Here is a 16884-nt window from a genome sequence, read left to right as displayed (position 1 = left end):
TTCCTAACAGCTCGCTGTAAGTCCCGATTTGCTTGAGCGATTCTGACTCTAAGTCTCTCTTTAAGTTGTAAAATTAATATTCTTAAATAGTTTCAGTATTTGGGTTGGACCAGGACATCCTTCTTTTGTTATTTGAGATTTCATTGTTTTTGACTATGATGTGATTGGTTGAAAAAGATGGAGCATTTATCCTTAAGTTTACAAGTTAACACATGTTATCAAATGTATCTATATTCAAAATAAGGATGTTATTCCTAAACATTGCAGTTTTAAATATTATCTCTAAAACCTAAAATAATATAAATGTTTAACAGTTGTTTGCAGTTTTGTGGTGGGCCAAATTAGCCCACCTAATTTTGTTGCAAATGTGAAAGGAAAGGAACAATCACGTAAACAAGAGAAGACAACGATTTAATTTAAATAACAATTAAAACTCATACCCACCTACAAAGGTCACGAAACAACCCCCATAAAAATTCAGTAGATAAGGAAATTTCCCCAGAAACGAAAATAGCATATCAGCGGCTTATCCGCCCAAAGGTTAGCAGGATACGACCAAGATAAGGAAAAAAATCATTTAATTACTAACCCTAAACGTTATCAAAGTATTCCAAGTAATCACCAATATCAGAAAAAGGGGGCACAAAGGACAACCTCGGCTCAAAAGGGCAAGGGGGCCTTCCATATACAGAGTGTGCCAGAAATCGCGCCCCAGAGAAAAATGTCAAATGCCGACTGCAATAGGTCGCCAAAAAGTGCACTCGAAGAAGTAATTTTTGCTTGCATAATAAAGTTATTAGACTCTTAAATCCCAGAAGGGCACCTCAGGGTGTGATTAAAAAATTATATCCGTTGCTAGGTTACGAAAATAATACCAATTTGCCCAGAAATTAAAAAATATCTGGTCTACTATAATTTTGAGTTTGACATTTATTAATTTTCGTGATATGGGTTGCATAACCTGCTAGTTTCCAGTATTTTTCTCGCTGAAGAGCACATGACAACCAATTGATTCCCAAAATGACGGGGCGGATTAAGTTTTTGACGACCAAGAAAATGCATGAAGACATGATTTCGTCACTGAGCGAAAAACTCGAGCCAGGCTTGGGACTTGATGCGGGAACTTTGTTGACCTGTTACTCCACGGATGTGAGTGGACGAAACAGGCAAGGTGGCAATGGAAATTTTGTTAGAGAGGGCCAGAAAATGTTCTTCGCTGATGCAAGTCACCTCACTTCCTGAATCAAGGAGGGTCATAAAAATCTCGCCATGAATGACAGTAGAAATGTGTGGTAAACAAACGGACTCTCTGTCACTCTGAAATTGGCCTGGAGTGACGTTAGATAAGGTGGAAAGCTCAACAGTCAAATCGGGGGACGTAATGGGCAACCTACATATCCTTCGTCGCCGAAGAAACCGTCGGCGCAGGGACGCTCCTGGTGATGCTCGGCCTTCCTTCTTTTCGGCGGGTGGATGAGGGACTGACGTTCCAGCATCTCTATGGCGCCCTTCGCAGTCTTCTCCTGTTTTGGCAGCGTCAACCACAGACCCGGGATTGGTTGGGGAAACCACCGCATGAGATCTGCGAGGATCCATGATTCCGAAATGGGGATGGTGAGTGTCCTTAATTCCGTCAACTGGTCCATGAAAAATTCGGCCATGGTGGTGACGCGAGAAGGGTCATAGGCCCGTGAAAGGACTTTGGACCACAGTTCAATTTGCCGACTTTCGGACCAGAACTTCACCAGGAAGTCGGTCTTGATGGAGTCGAAGTCTGGCCAGGAATTTTGGTGGAAATCGGCCCATTTCTCGGCTCGTCGTTAGAGACATGCGATCACCTACCGAACCTTGTCCTTGGGGGTCAATTGGGTCCGTTCGAAATATGCCTCGAACTTCTCTAAGAAGCGAGTCGGGTTCTCATATTCCGCATCCCTGAAGGTCGGACGATGCACAGGGGCCACGGATCTAGCCGCCAACGCCGAGGCCACTAGCTGCCATCCCGAGATTGACTCTGACGAAACGGAAGTGGGTTTCGGATACGGATTGATGACCTCCTCCTGCTGGACCCGGGGCGATGAACCGTCGGCGACATCCAGCGCGGTGACATTGTCCGGAGATCTCACCAGCGCCGGAATCGTCTTCACTGGCAGAGGAGAGGGGTCCGCTGAAAGCGAAACAGAGACTAGGGGCCCTGCATCACTCCGTCCAGACGCTTGTGTCAGAAGCCCCGTGAGAATCGATGTTTGCTCCTCAAAGGCCCTCCTTTGTTGCTCCTGGAGCAGCGCAATCAAATTCGGGCTCTCCCCGGTGGTCTCATCGCTTCGAGTCGGCGCCTGGGTGGTGGCTTGTTTAGACCTCCATCTCGTTGTGGCGATGATCGGCCTGCTCGACCTGAAACGCCTACTCCTTCGGGTCTCCTTTCCTTCCATGTTTGCGTGTTTTGCAAACTTGGCTTGGCTTGGCAACTTGGCAACAATTTCCAAAAACAACTTATTAGGATCAACAAAAAGAAAATATGCGCATCCTTCACAAAAATCTCACACAAAACCCATCCTGGTCACGACACCATTCTGTGATGACCTAAAAGGCCACACCCTGCCTGCCGAAAAGAAGGAAGGCCGAGCATCACCAGGAGCGTCGTGGTGTCCCTGCGCCGACCGTTTCTTCGGCGACGAAGGATATGGGTCGCTGTTTTGACCCCTTTTCAGTTCCTCCACCAGTGTTGCAGCCGGGAAACGGGAAGCGGGTGTGAATGAGAGATGTTCTCACCCGGAAGAAATTCCAGATCAACCCCAAAAACCCTCAGCGATGCCTTTCATTTCTTTTGTGTTACTAGGCCAGGGCCCAGACAACGATGGTTGCTGTGAACGACAGTTTTTTTCCAGATCTTCCCCACAAAAGTAGCTTTCCAGGATCCACTAATTGACTATTGAGCTTTCCACCTTATCTAACGTCACTCCAGCCCAATTTCAGAGTGACAGAGAGTCCGTTTGTTTACCACACATTTCTATTGTCATTCACGGCGAGATTTTTCTGGCCCTCCTTGATTCAGGAAGTAAGGTGACTTACATCAGCGAAGAACATTTTCTGGCCCTCTCTAACAAAATTTCCATTGCCACCTTGCCTGTTTCGTCCACTCATATCCGTGGAGTAACAGGTCAACAAAGTTCCCGCATCAAGTCCCAAGCCTGGCTCGAGTTTTCGCTCAGTGACGAAATCATGCTTCATGCATTTTCTTGGTCGTCAAAAACTTAATCCGCCCCGTCATTTTGGGAATCGATTGGTTGTCCAAAGTTCATGCCACTTTAGATTTCGAGACACAAACACTCTCGTTTGTTGTCGACAATATCCTTCATTCAGTCCCATTTCACCCGGACTCTGTTCTGCAGGAGACCGTTGGTACAGCTGTAAGATGTTCGCAAATTTCAGCTGCTACTTCTGGACCGTATTTCGACTTGAGTCTGACGATGACACCCCACTCAGCTCTGCAAGCGACAGTGGACGCTATCCCCGGTTTGACCACAAGTCAACGAGCCGCGCTTTTTTAGTTGCTCGTCGCCCACAAAGCAGTCTTTAATGAACGCCCGGGACGTACGGACAAGTACGTGCACGTCTTCCAAATGCACGATACTACACCTTTTGTGAGGAGGTCATACCCCATTGCTTTTAGTCTTCGCCCCGCAGTCGAGAAAACAATTGCCCAAATGTTGGAAATGGGCGTGATCCCCTTTTGCTAGCCCCATGACCATCGTTCGAAAGAAAGACGGTAGTGTTCGTATTTGCTTTGATGCCCGTTGGATCAATGCCCAAATGACTGCCGACTGCGAAGCTCCGAGACCATCGGAGGATTTGCTCCACACTTTTCGATCTCTACGGTGCATGTCCACGATAGATTTGCGTTCTTCGTATTGTCAGATCCCTCTCAGCCCAGAGAGCTCCCAGTACACCGCTTTCCTATACAACGGACAATCCTACACCTATCAGGTCCTGCCTTTTGGTTTGAAAACCGCCGTCGGATCTTTTTCTAGGGCCATGGACCTAATTCTTGGACCAGAAGTGCGAGAGTTCACAGCGAACTACATTGACGATTTGTTGATTGGGTCAGATTCTTTTCAGGAACATCTGGAACATTTAGGGAAAGTGTTGCAGAGATTCGAGGATGCCCACATGACGATCAACCTGGAGAAAACCAATTTCTTGCAGAAGGAGGTCCGGTTTCTATGTCACATACTTACTGCGGAGGGCGTCAACACAGATCCGGACAAAGTCAAAGCCATTACCGATTTTCCTGTTCCTAGAAACCAAAAACATCTCCGAGCGTTCTTAGGTCTTTGAGGTTATTATCGTCGCTTTTCCGATCGATATAGTCGATGCATCACTCCTTTAACTCAGTTGTTAAAGAAAGGGTACCGCTGGACATGGTCTTCGGAACATCAAGAAGCTTTCGAATCGACAAAGACTCTCTTTTTAGACACTGTCATCCTACACTATCCAGACTTCACTCGAACTTTCTATCTTCAAACACATGGTTCTGGTGTAGCTTTAGGGGCAGAAGTCTACCAACTTCTCGAGGATGGCGAACATGGTGTGATTGGCTTCGCTAGCCGGGTTCTTCGTGGCCCCGAACTTCTCTACACCGTCACCGAAAAGGAATTGCTGGCCATTGTTTTCAGCCTGGGGACTGACCATTATGCACTGAAATTTCTGAAACAATGTCGTCTTTTGAACGATCGACTCACCAGGTGGTCTCTGTTTTTGAACGAGTTCGATTATGAGATTGAGCATGTCCCAGGTCGAGAAAACGTCGTCGCTGACACCCGGTCTCGTTTTCCCCCGGAACTTCAAGCAGGCCCGATCAAGCTTCCAAATTGTCCTTTGGTCGGATCCACAGTATTGTCCGAATTTGAATTCATCTCTGCTGTGTTCACTTCATCTGGTCTCGCCGACTTGAAGTCTCATTTCGAAAACCTCAAACAACTTCAACTGGCTGACGAATTTCTAGGTCCGATTTTTCGTGCCAAGAGAGGCGGAGTAATTCCCGCCGACAGCGGTCGTTTGTTTCCCCATTTCCGTGTGTATCAGGACACACTCATCTTTTTTCACCCCAGTGACAACCAACCAAAAATCGCTTTACCTGAGAGTCTGGTTGATGAAGTCATCCAAAACTTCCACGAGCAGTTCGGCCACTTCGGTATCTCGAAAATCTTTTCGTTGATCCGCCGTTCTTTCTTCTTCCGAAAGATGCGCTTCCGCGTGGAACGTTTTGTTAAGTCGTGTGACTTGTGTCAGAAGTGCAAGTACCCGAATCGTCGTCTTTCCGGGGAAATGCATCCCATTGTTGCCGAAAATCCAGGTGATTTGGTCACTGTCGAGATGAAAGAGAGCGTTGGTCCGTTTCACCCCCGCTTACTTCCCTTTTCTTTCGTTGGGGTGACACCTACTTCCACCCCAAAAGTGGCGCTAAATTCGAATTCGAATGCGGATATTTCAAGGACATTAAAAAAATATTACAAATTAGTTAGCTATATTCTGAATCAGACCTTTTTCACTAAGCCATCTCTGCATTTCCACTTTCTTCCAAGACGAGTTGGGGTTTGGCTCTACTGGTTTATATGAGGCTTATATACTTTTTTGTTCTTATTATCATTATTAAACGGTAGCTAAATGAGTAGGCTTTTACTTTGTTGGAAAACATATATTAAGTACATATTTATTAATGTATTAATAAACACACACACAAATACATAAAACATTATTATTATGCACAACTAGTATTATCCCAAGTTTTCTTCTTTGTTTTGATCTGCTACTCTCTTCCTACGAGCATCCTCCTCGCGGTGACACTAGAAAATATGCCACTAGAAGATATGGATGGCCGGCCATTCTGTACGATACCAATTTATGATTTTTGTCGTAAGGGCATGTCATCATGTTCTCTAGTATACACACTAATTACACTTACCCATGCACAAAGTAGCCGATGGCTTCCTTATTGGTGAATTCATATTTAGTAATGTAAAAAACAACTAATGCTTAACTGGTTAAAACTGTCTGTACACTAGCTGTGTAACATTATTACACAATCAGTATTTACCTAACGAAAACTATAGTGTAGCGTATCATAACAATCAGCTAACCTACGTCATTTCGTGTACTGTATTTGAAATTTTTTCTTTGAATTATGCTTAGATACAACATTATTAAAAACTTATCGGTGATAACAACTCGATCGAGAAGCTCTACAACACCCGTTGGATGTTTGAATTGGACCAATGACTTTATAAAATCAATATTAATAAGTTTACTTTATTGTAATGTATTATTCTTTTTATTTTACAAACGTTTGTAAAATCTTGATTTTTAACTGACCATAACTGACCAAAATTTGTAAGCATAGTTTTTAGGATCACCACTTACAAATTCACTATCATCGTCACACTCTGCCATCTCATCAGCTAAATCACCTAGGAAGCCGCCTACAGGAGGCGTCGATTCTCGGGCTTTTTGTGAAAAAAAGTGAAATCAAAACTGCATGTGGCTAGTATTACGTATAAGTTATGAAATAATCTTTGAAACAAAGAGGTACACTGGTGTGATTGAAAATTATTTATGGTATTTTTTAGTTAAGGTTATTGTTTGTTAATAAAATTTACATGTATATTTTACTGAATGTTTTATTGATTTAATTATTACAATAGTTAAAATAATTAGGTGCTAATTAAGAGCGTTAGAAACTTAGAATAATAATAATTTGTACTATGATATTGAAGAGTTGTACACAAAAATAAACGAATAAAAAAATTGTAAAGTTGTGCTTACAAAGATTAGGTCTCAACTTTGGACACTTTGTTATAAAAAAGAGAATTTATGTTCTAAGTTAAAAAATGAAAAAGTTTTTGATTTGTCATGTAACGTATGAAAAAAATGTCAGGTTCCCTAAAAATTCTTACTATGTAAGCCGAAATCAGGTAAAAAATTTGGGAGGTCCTGCGTCTAACAACGTTGACAGCGTTAGATGTGCTCAACATTTTATAGAAATACGTAGATGCTTGTAAAAAACTGGCTGGCAAACTTGTAAGAGCTCCGGTTCTTTGGAAGTAGTTGAAATCGACGCCTTGCCTTTGATTGCTGTAAAAATAAACATTAGTAAAATACCTACCTCAAGCAAATTTTATTTTTCTTGTGGCGCGGCCCGCTCGGTCATTGAAAGAAAGCAACATTCTTATCAACAGGTTTTAATTACCCGCCACAGATGAATTGTCGCAGTCAGTAGGATTCGCAATCGATTTAGGGAAAGATCAATTCACTTAATACCGTGGAAATAATAAATTCATATAATGATAAAATTGGGTAACAAAAAAAAAAAGAATAAATATATTTTTTTACTCAATAAATTTTTTTACTCAAAGAATTTAGGTAACAAAGTACTAAAGATAGGGATATATAAATATAAGAAAAAGAAAATATATATATAATTAAATAAATTTTTGTACTTACTGCTCATGATGTTTGACTGGGTTAGATCTTCAGAACTAAATGAAATCAAGACCCAGTCTCATACACCAAAAATTTGTCACTTTCCCATAAGGGTAGGTAGAACTAATAAGATACAATGATTGGTCCCGGAGAAAAATAAAATGACAGAAGGTTCCAACATCGGCCCTTGCATTTGACACGTTCGGAATTTCCAAATTACTTTTGCTTTCAAATGTATTTTGCCAATATTTTAGTAATGAGAAGGAAAAGAAAACGCATTGATTTTACATAACAAAATTATTAAATATATTTATAAACTACATCACACACACATATAGGGCACCTGCCACACCGATATTAGTCCCACGTCATGCACGCGGGACCACACTAATATTAAATCGGCCCATTCAATCCTTTGTGGACCCGGGGGTGGTATTGCACCCAGTTTATGCGGAGTACAGGGACGGTCATGAGAACAAGGGGCAAAATATTCATGACAACCACCGTCGCACTCATGTCTAGGTCACTTATTATCACATGACGGTGAGAATCTAAAACAACGAAATAATAATAAATAATAGGAGACAAAGCAATTTAACTATTGTGAAAAAGAAATAATAATAATAATAAAAATACTTACAATTACATTACATTACATTGCAATGCGTCATTTTTAACCGATTTTCTATGAGTCAGTGGGCTATCACTTTTGCACTCATCGGTGTTCATATCTCCATCAATGAAAGCAAATTTGAACGGCCGATAGATACATACGACACGACCCGGTTACATACTGTAATAAATAAGTAATAAATTTTAGAATAGGGTTTCTTTTATGATTTTAAATTTTACCGAGATAATTATCATTACCGCATTGTACTGCACTAGTTCACGCTGAATCAGTAAAAGTATACTGATATGTTAACTTTTAATATTTGAAAGATGTTTTTTTGTAGGATTTAAATGATAACTAAAAGAAAACTAAAATCACATAAATTAAAACAATTGCTTATTTAAAATTAAAATACAAGAAACGTTAAATATATTTTGTATAGTCGTAAGCAATAAATTTTGGTGAATGTTATTGGTAACACAATGAATTGAGTTCATTTGAAACAATGACGACCAACATTTTTTGCAAGCGGCTGTACTTTACATAGAGTAAACACATTTCAGCATAAGCTGATAAATAGTGATTGTAATAAAATGTTGCAAATTTAGGCAACATTTTTTTCCAACACTCATCATCTTGTTCTCTTTTTTCATATACAAGACCATACTTACTCCATACAACAAAATAACAGTATTCTCTGCCAGTAACAAAAAGTTGGTCTTGAACATGAAAATAATATTTATCATTTCGTTTCAAATGAAAAACATTATTTTCAAGTGTCGCAAATTTATTTATTTTTTTGTATTTTTGCATCTTTGAGTGTCATATCCTTCGAATTATATGGACATTTTATTGCAATGGTTAATAAGACCATCTTCGTCCAACAATTTATTTGGGCGCATTCGAACTGCGAAACAAATATTAGTAGGTACGATTATATTAAATGCGTGTCTCACAAGTTTTGTAATACTGTTTTGTAAATAAATGTTTGTGTTTCCAAAGTTTTGAATTAATTATAATAAAGTTTAATTGCAATTCAGGAAGATCAACAGGTACCTAAGTAAAATTTTCTTGACCGCAGTTCGAGATAAGATTATAGACGACCAGGTAAGTTAAAATTCTTTGACCGCAATTCAGTTGTCGGATTATTGAGCTTCTGATCGCTGACCGCAGTTCGGGTGCACCGATTTATTTGGCGTTGCCGCTAGGAACGGATGGTCCTTTTAAATAAATTCATTATGTTTTTTACAGTATTGATGGGATTTGTTGATTTTTGCAACTTGAAAATTGTTCCGAAATTATAAGTAATGCGCCGTTTTCTTTCAATCAACCAGGTCGATGAATTTACCTGCTCAATTGTTTGACTAAAAATTATCTTAATTTCTTCAGGAGTTTTTTTAACTTCTTTCAAAACGTCTTTGCATTTTTCTTCAATATTGTGCCAGTCTAAGAAGACTGGTGAGTGAGTTTAACTTGAGTAATGAAAAAAAAAAAAAACAAATGAGAGAAAAAAAAATATTGGTAGCGCGGATTTTTCTCTCGTGGTGGTGGGTATCTTATTGGGCTCCGCCGATCTTCTGTAGGAAAAGATCGCTTACCTTTGAGGGCAAAAAGAAGTTTCACAGAAGTTTAAGCAAAGAAAAAAAAAAAATCAAGTCTAAGTTGAATGATTTCTCAGATTACTCTCGTGGCAAAGACTACTCGAAATCGGATTCAAACAAGAACTAAGTAACGAAATTTTGAAATGAGGAAAGCTCGTCTTCGAAGAGGGGACACTTCCTCATCCCTTGGACGAAACTTCCGGTCTAAACCCTGATGGCCAAATTTTTCTCTCTATCCCGAACAAGCGCGAGAGCCTAGAGAGAGGCTAGCTTTTTTTGTAGTCTTTGTGACTTTGATGGATCGTCTTCTGAGAACTCGTGACAGTTTACAATTACAAAGAATCAAAGAGTACAAAACAATTACAGTACCGCCCGATCTCGACTATGTTCCATCGTCCAATTAAGGTGAGCAGAACCTAGCAACTCTCCTGCAAACTGTCCATTTGACTAACTACCTGAGTTGCGAAGTCCTGACACCTGTCTGGTCTAGCTGGTCTTTTCTCAAAACAAGGTGGAACATTAAATATCTTAGTGAGGTCCGCATGCTTTATATTTCTAGCATGTGACTCGTTCCCTCTGAATTGCGATAGTAATTTGGTTCCACTGATTAATTTGGAAAGGAAAGAATTACAGAAGGATCCGCGATTCTAAGAAGTGACCACATGTTCCCAACCGGATGACGAGCGCTTCGACCGTTAGAGGCGGTCGTCGGCGGTGGTCAAACAAATTCAAAAGGAGCTGTACTAATTTGGACATATTTATGTTTTCCTGAACATGAAATTTATTGAAAGATAACTAAAGTGTCGGTCTTCCGAGAACGAAATCTGGACGACACTTGTCTGTTGAATGAATGTACTATTGTTTGCTTGGAAAGGTAAAACGTTGAAGGAAACCAAAATTACTATTTTTCTTAACTTATGATGGCTTGTAACTCAACATAAATAACAGTAAAGTAATTTAAGAATTATGAGGGTTGGGACGGACAGGGGCGAGTTATCAGGTCAATTAATGCAATGGATTTTATTTTTAATTTATATTAATTAAGAAATTTTTAATGATTTATCAGTTATAATTTATAATTAACTTTTATAACCAATTTATAATTATTAAGCTATTATTATCTAATTATTTAGATAATAGATTCTTCAGGATTCTTCTTAGATTACTTCCGGACTTGAGCGGTTGATACAAATAAAATAAAAAATAAAATAGATTTGCTAGATTGATTGATTTCTCACATCAAGTCCAAATAATTAATTAAAACGGCCGCACACTCATCGTTCAAATTTTTGGTTGCGAATTGATTCGTTATCACACGGCAACTTTTCGTTGAAAATGAATGAACCCACTAATGAGAAATTAAGCTCATTAGTGTTATTATAAAACACAATTACTCCTAAATCTGGTAGAGTTCCTTTTCTAATCTCCATGGTCACATCTTGGAAGCGCGAGCTGGAGCCCTTTTGGACCACTACATTTTCAAATCGCACCAATGCTGCCATTGCAATCTTGGCTAATTTATTAATACTTCGAATCCATTTTTTCCATATCCATTTCATCAACAACAAAAATGCAGACAACTGGCTTTTACCTCGCTTTTTATATTCTTCTTTATCTTACAATTATGACTACACAAGGACAAAATGCATACGCTGCCAAGATTTATAACTTTCCATAAATAGGTTAGACCTTAAGGGTGTCCGCGACCAACGATTCGAGACTTTAGTATATTGAAAACAAGATTACTCTCTTAATATGCAACAGAATTTCATGTATTATACATCAAAATAAAGGTTTTTTAAATCTACATGCCGATATGTTGAGTTTTTTTTTTTTAATTCAATGCTTCTAAAAAGAGAACAAAAATGCATAAATGGTGAACTTGAAAACAACTTTCTCAGTCATTTTTCGAGTAATCAATTTCGGTTTTTATAAGATAATTTAAAAGAATATACTATAGGCCGATGCGTTGTCCTTTTTTAAAAAAGTGTTTAGTTTTTGAGATATTGTGATTGATGTAAAAGTCACGATATTTAACGGTAGACCTAAGGATTCGTTTTAGGGTTTTGGTATTTATTACAAAATATTAATTCTTAACAAATTTAACAAACACCATGTAATAAAACACTGTTGTTTTTAAATTATTAATAAATATATTTTGCCCAAAAATGCATTCTCGTTCATTGCTTTTACCACTAGAGTCAGTGCCGCTTCTGTGGAGGATGCCCTTGTACCAACCCAAGCAGATAACGGATTATGGTCATCTTTATCATGTAATTAGCATAATAATTTTGAGTTATTATTATTAGAAAACTAGAAGCAGAAACATTTGACGTGAAATGAAAAAACAAGCTAATTTTGTTGGAATTGTACTTCTATCGAATCTCCCGAGTTTAGTAGACCTGACCATTTTTTTCGAAAAAATGTGTGTCTTGTGGGGATCTAAGATTATTTATTATCTATGAGAGTTTTAATAAATAGCAACAATAATCAGACAAAATAATTTATTGTACAACAAATTTACACCTATTATTAATTAAACAAATTTCGCCACGATAGTAACTAAATTGACTTATCCGTTCTGAAAAAACTATATTTTGGGTATTGAGTACCTAATATAACCATTTTCATACTATTTTATTGGGTCCAGCAAAGACTCAGCTTGTTTCGAGAGTGTATACAAAAAAAATATTACTTTTAAACAAATGCTCGCCAGAAGTCCCAAGTCTCAAACAAATAATTTTTTAGCGGGGTAACTATGAAAAAAAAAATATTGAAGAAATCGTTTTTATTTTTTAATTTTTCGTTGTTCTTCATAAAAAATGATTCGGCCTATCACAATCTTTTTATTTATAAGAGATAACTGTAAATGTTAGTTAGTGGTACTCATAAATGTGGTCAATGGCAAAAAATTGTAATGGAAAACAAGGACACTTTTAAACTAAAAAAACCTAGCTAAAAAAAATCATAAATGCCCCTCCAAAGAATATGAATTTTATAGTGCGCATTGTAAACTTGATATTTAGATGTACGGACATGGAATTTTGGACGATTTGTCATTCGGTTGACATAAAATGTAAAACTGACTTTATGTGCTACTTTTTTTTATTTTTGTAGTTTTTATGCTGACAGCTGAATAAAAATGACAAGAATTCAAAATAAAAAAAAAATAATAACTATATAAAAAACGTACTGCAACTACTGGCTTTATTGTATGTCTTAGGAAATCGACGCTAAAAATAAATTTCAACTAAATCTTTCAAGTTTTAGATCCAAACGTCAATCCTAATGACACTAAAGCGTGGCTTACGTTGATATTTTTTGAAGTGACATATCTTGATGTCTAAAATATTGAGTACACAATTGCATAAGTTTGTAATTTTTCCGATTGTAAAAATTTTAATTTATGGAATTATATGTCTTGTTACCCCATACAAAAATTTAATTTCCATTGAAAATGGAACCTGTGAGCTTTCTAATTAGTAAATATGTACAACCTATCAAGTAGATAGGAATAATTATGATTAGATTTTTTTTAAGATCCAAAAGTCAAAACAATATTTAGCTTTCTAAGAATTTTCTGGAGCAACTTCCACCAACTCAAAGCATAAAAATATTAGCGAACTGATCTTTTACTTTTATTACAATTTATTACCCTTACTAACCCAACCCCTGAACGCAGGTAAAGACTGAGTTTGGACCTTGCCTAGGGTGTTGCTGGTTGCTTTTGAAAAAGAATAATAAGTACTGAAAACCGACTTGCCCGTTCACTCCCGGACAGCCTTAAACCGAAACTACGGGGTTTCGGGCTATTGAATGACATCCTTTCCTGGAACTGTTTCTCCTCTTGCCTTAAAATTTAGTAATAATTGTTAAATCATTCGGAATCGAATAATGCTATTTGTAAGCTTATTCATTAGACATAAGTTGTTTGTTTGTACTTTGTTTTAGCACTAAATAAAATTGAAACATACTTCACATAATACTGAATGATCTATAGGTTCCCAATTGTGCCTGATCAGGTTCATTGACCACTCGTTTCGTCGTTGTGGGTTCTTTGGAAAGTACTTCATTACAAAGCCTTTTTTAGCCGAATTGGAACATGATGTAGCCGCACAACCAGGCATTCTACATAAAATAATAATAGCTTGTGACGAATTTGTTTATGCCGATTTACAGATGGCGAATTAAAAAAGTAATTCCAAAACCATCGTGAATGTATTTTTATATATAAATACGTAATCATACTCATAACGAGTTTTTTGTACTTACCTTAAATTCAACACTAGAAGTATTAAACTATAAAACACTAATAAAGCCAAATCACTTATACAACTAGAAATATTCACGAACACTACAAAAATCTAGACGAAGGACTAGCTGCACGAAGACTGTTTGGAAATGTTAGAAAATATAAATGTACAAAAGGGGAAGGGCAGCAATACCAAGAAATATTTTTTTTAATTGAGATTATCCATAAAATAAAATCGGTCGGTGTTCTTTTATGTTAAATTGGTTGTTGTTTCCATTTTTTTTTGTTTATTTGATATCACCCTTTAACCGACTTTATAAAGACCGACTGTCGGTACCTATCAAAAACTGAATTCACTATGACTTAAATTAAATTGAGTTTTTTTTTTTTAAATACAGAAACAAATTTTCTATTCTCTTCTTAATAGTTATCTCCTGATGGAATATGCAGTTATTCGAATACGCTAATTAATTTTAAGTAATTTTTTGTTTGTAAGACGGTGGGAATTATTGTTTCTTCCCTTATTCACTAATTTGTTACACCAGAGTAGGTATGTGCTTGTTCTTTGAAATATCCTGTTTCATTTATTCGACAACGATCCTGACGTGTTTTCGTGGTTTTTGTAGAAAATGTGGTTAGGGGGATCAACGTTTTTAGAAACGGCGAAGGAGCATATACTACAGTATTTATTACGAACTCCCAAAAACAGCAATTTGTTAGTCCTTTGAGAAACAATACAAGCCTATAGATAATATGAAACAAATCGTTATTGTTTGTATTATTACTAGAAGAAGAAACTTACCACTCCAGATTTAGAGTCATATTTAGTTTTATACGACCTCTTACTCCAGGCTCCATCAGCGGTTACTGCAATAAGTGGTACCCCATTTTTGTCGACTTTTCGCTCTACCTTTGCTGCTTCAGCTTCTTCCTTGCCCGCTTCAGGCATTAATTCAAGAAGCCATTCTTCGTAAGTCGAATTCAGTTTTTGTTCACATTTATTATAAAGTCCCGCCGACATACAAGGTACATTTAAAACGGCACTTATTTCACTAAGTTGGGAAAAGCCTCCCCCTGTAGATACAATTGCTGAGACCGCTGACACATTTATATTGTCTATGGCTTCCTCTTTCTTACCTTCCGTTGATAATGTTGCAGTCATTTCGCATGTTCTACATATTATATCAAAAACAGAAAAAAAGCTGCATTTTCGTTCTTTATAAAGTTTAAGCTCACTTTTATCACAATTTTCGTTATGTTTAAGTTGCCATTTGTTCGAAAATATAATTTATATCTACTATTCGTCGTCCAACATATTATTGTCTTTTTCCTCACATTTATTGGTAAAGCTCATATTTGTAGTTAAATTATTAGTTTTCGCATCACTACAAAAACTTCTATCATGTAGGTACAATTCAGTGTAAACCATTGATTAATTAAACTCACCTTTTTTCTTCCCAAAATTTTAACTTAATCAAACGTCTGTTTTTCTTTGATTTGGACGGTATTTTCCTTTTCCCGTTATTATTGTCGCGCCTATAATTTCTCATTGTGAAAATACATCACAAACCTCGACAAAACTAACACTGTTCACTGACACTATTGCGTGCGTGGACCAACACACATGCGTTTGGACCAACGCACATGCGTTTGTTTACTTCTTTTAAACAAAAGTCGCACTTGGTGACAATATTGACACCCGACCTGAGTTATTTATTACATCCTGACCCTTCGCTATACACATACCTACTCAAGTTCGAGTGGACAAGAAATGTGTAGGTTGTACGAAAAGTCGATGAAAGGGCGTTTATAAATAACCAGAATTTTAATGTAAAGTTTTTATTGTATTAGTAAACATACAACTAATTTATTTCTTCGGTATACTCGTATATAGTTCTTCTAGAAATAAATGAGAATGCTGCTTCCGTGACCTGGCTGAACTCGATCATTTGCTGACTCCACAATTGCTCAGATAATGATGAACTGTAAGTCTTCAATTCAATTTAATTTCGCCTTACTCCCACAATGACAACATACATAATTTTGCGGATCTTAACTTATCATGGGGCCGCTTGTAACTCAACATAAATAACAGTAAAGTAATTTAAGAACTATGAGGGTTGGGACGGACTGGGGCGAGTTATCAAGTAATTCGAGCTACGGGGTTTTAGGCTGTTGAATGACAGATCCTTTCCTGGAACTGTTTCTCCTCTTGCGTTAAAATTTAGTAATAATTGTTAACTCATTCAGAATCGAATAATGCTCTTTGTAAGCTTATTCTTTAAATATAAGTTGTTTATTCGGTTTTTGCTCGTTTGGACATACCAACCCCTGTTGTGAATGCCGACCTTTTGTAACCAGAATCAGGCAGGATCGTAAATTCTTGAATTGCAAACTTGACGTAGTTTCAAGATAGATTTTTTTAGGAGCTGGTTTACAGAAAGCGGAATGAGAATTTAATTCAGAATTCAACTAATAAATCTAATTGATAATTTTTTCAACTGTTTTTTCAAAATAAAATTAATTAACATAATTTTTGTACGAAATAGGCTTTCTATTTAAACTTGATTTTATGTAAAATAATAATAGGTATATTTGAAATGCTTTATAAAAATTAATAACGTACCTATTTTTATTTTCTGAAATGTTTAAAATTATTCAGAACTAGTTATTGTAGGATTTTGTAGGGAAATTTTTATTACATTAACAAATTAACAAGAAAAGCAAAAAATATTAGAATGATGAACTGGCTCGCTAGGGGCGAGGCGGCACCGACGGCGGCGGGCGTTAGGGACCGACTGACTCGGTATCGATCAAGGATCGATCGGCACCCCTCCGGGCGACCCCTCTCCCACAACTCGGCCATTCTGATCATCGTCCGACTCGGAGGATGAGTCTTCGCCAATGCTCCAAGGCTTCATATACTCGGCGCAGGTTGAAGT

The sequence above is a fragment of the Tribolium madens genome, unplaced genomic scaffold, assembly GCF_015345945.1.
Source record: "Tribolium madens isolate multiple individuals breed KSU strain unplaced genomic scaffold, Tmad_KSU_1.1 Scaffold_7;HRSCAF=85;Tcas5.2_LG10, whole genome shotgun sequence".
In the NCBI taxonomy this organism is placed as follows: Eukaryota; Metazoa; Arthropoda; class Insecta; order Coleoptera; family Tenebrionidae; genus Tribolium; species Tribolium madens.
This window is presented reverse-complemented; position numbering follows the sequence as displayed.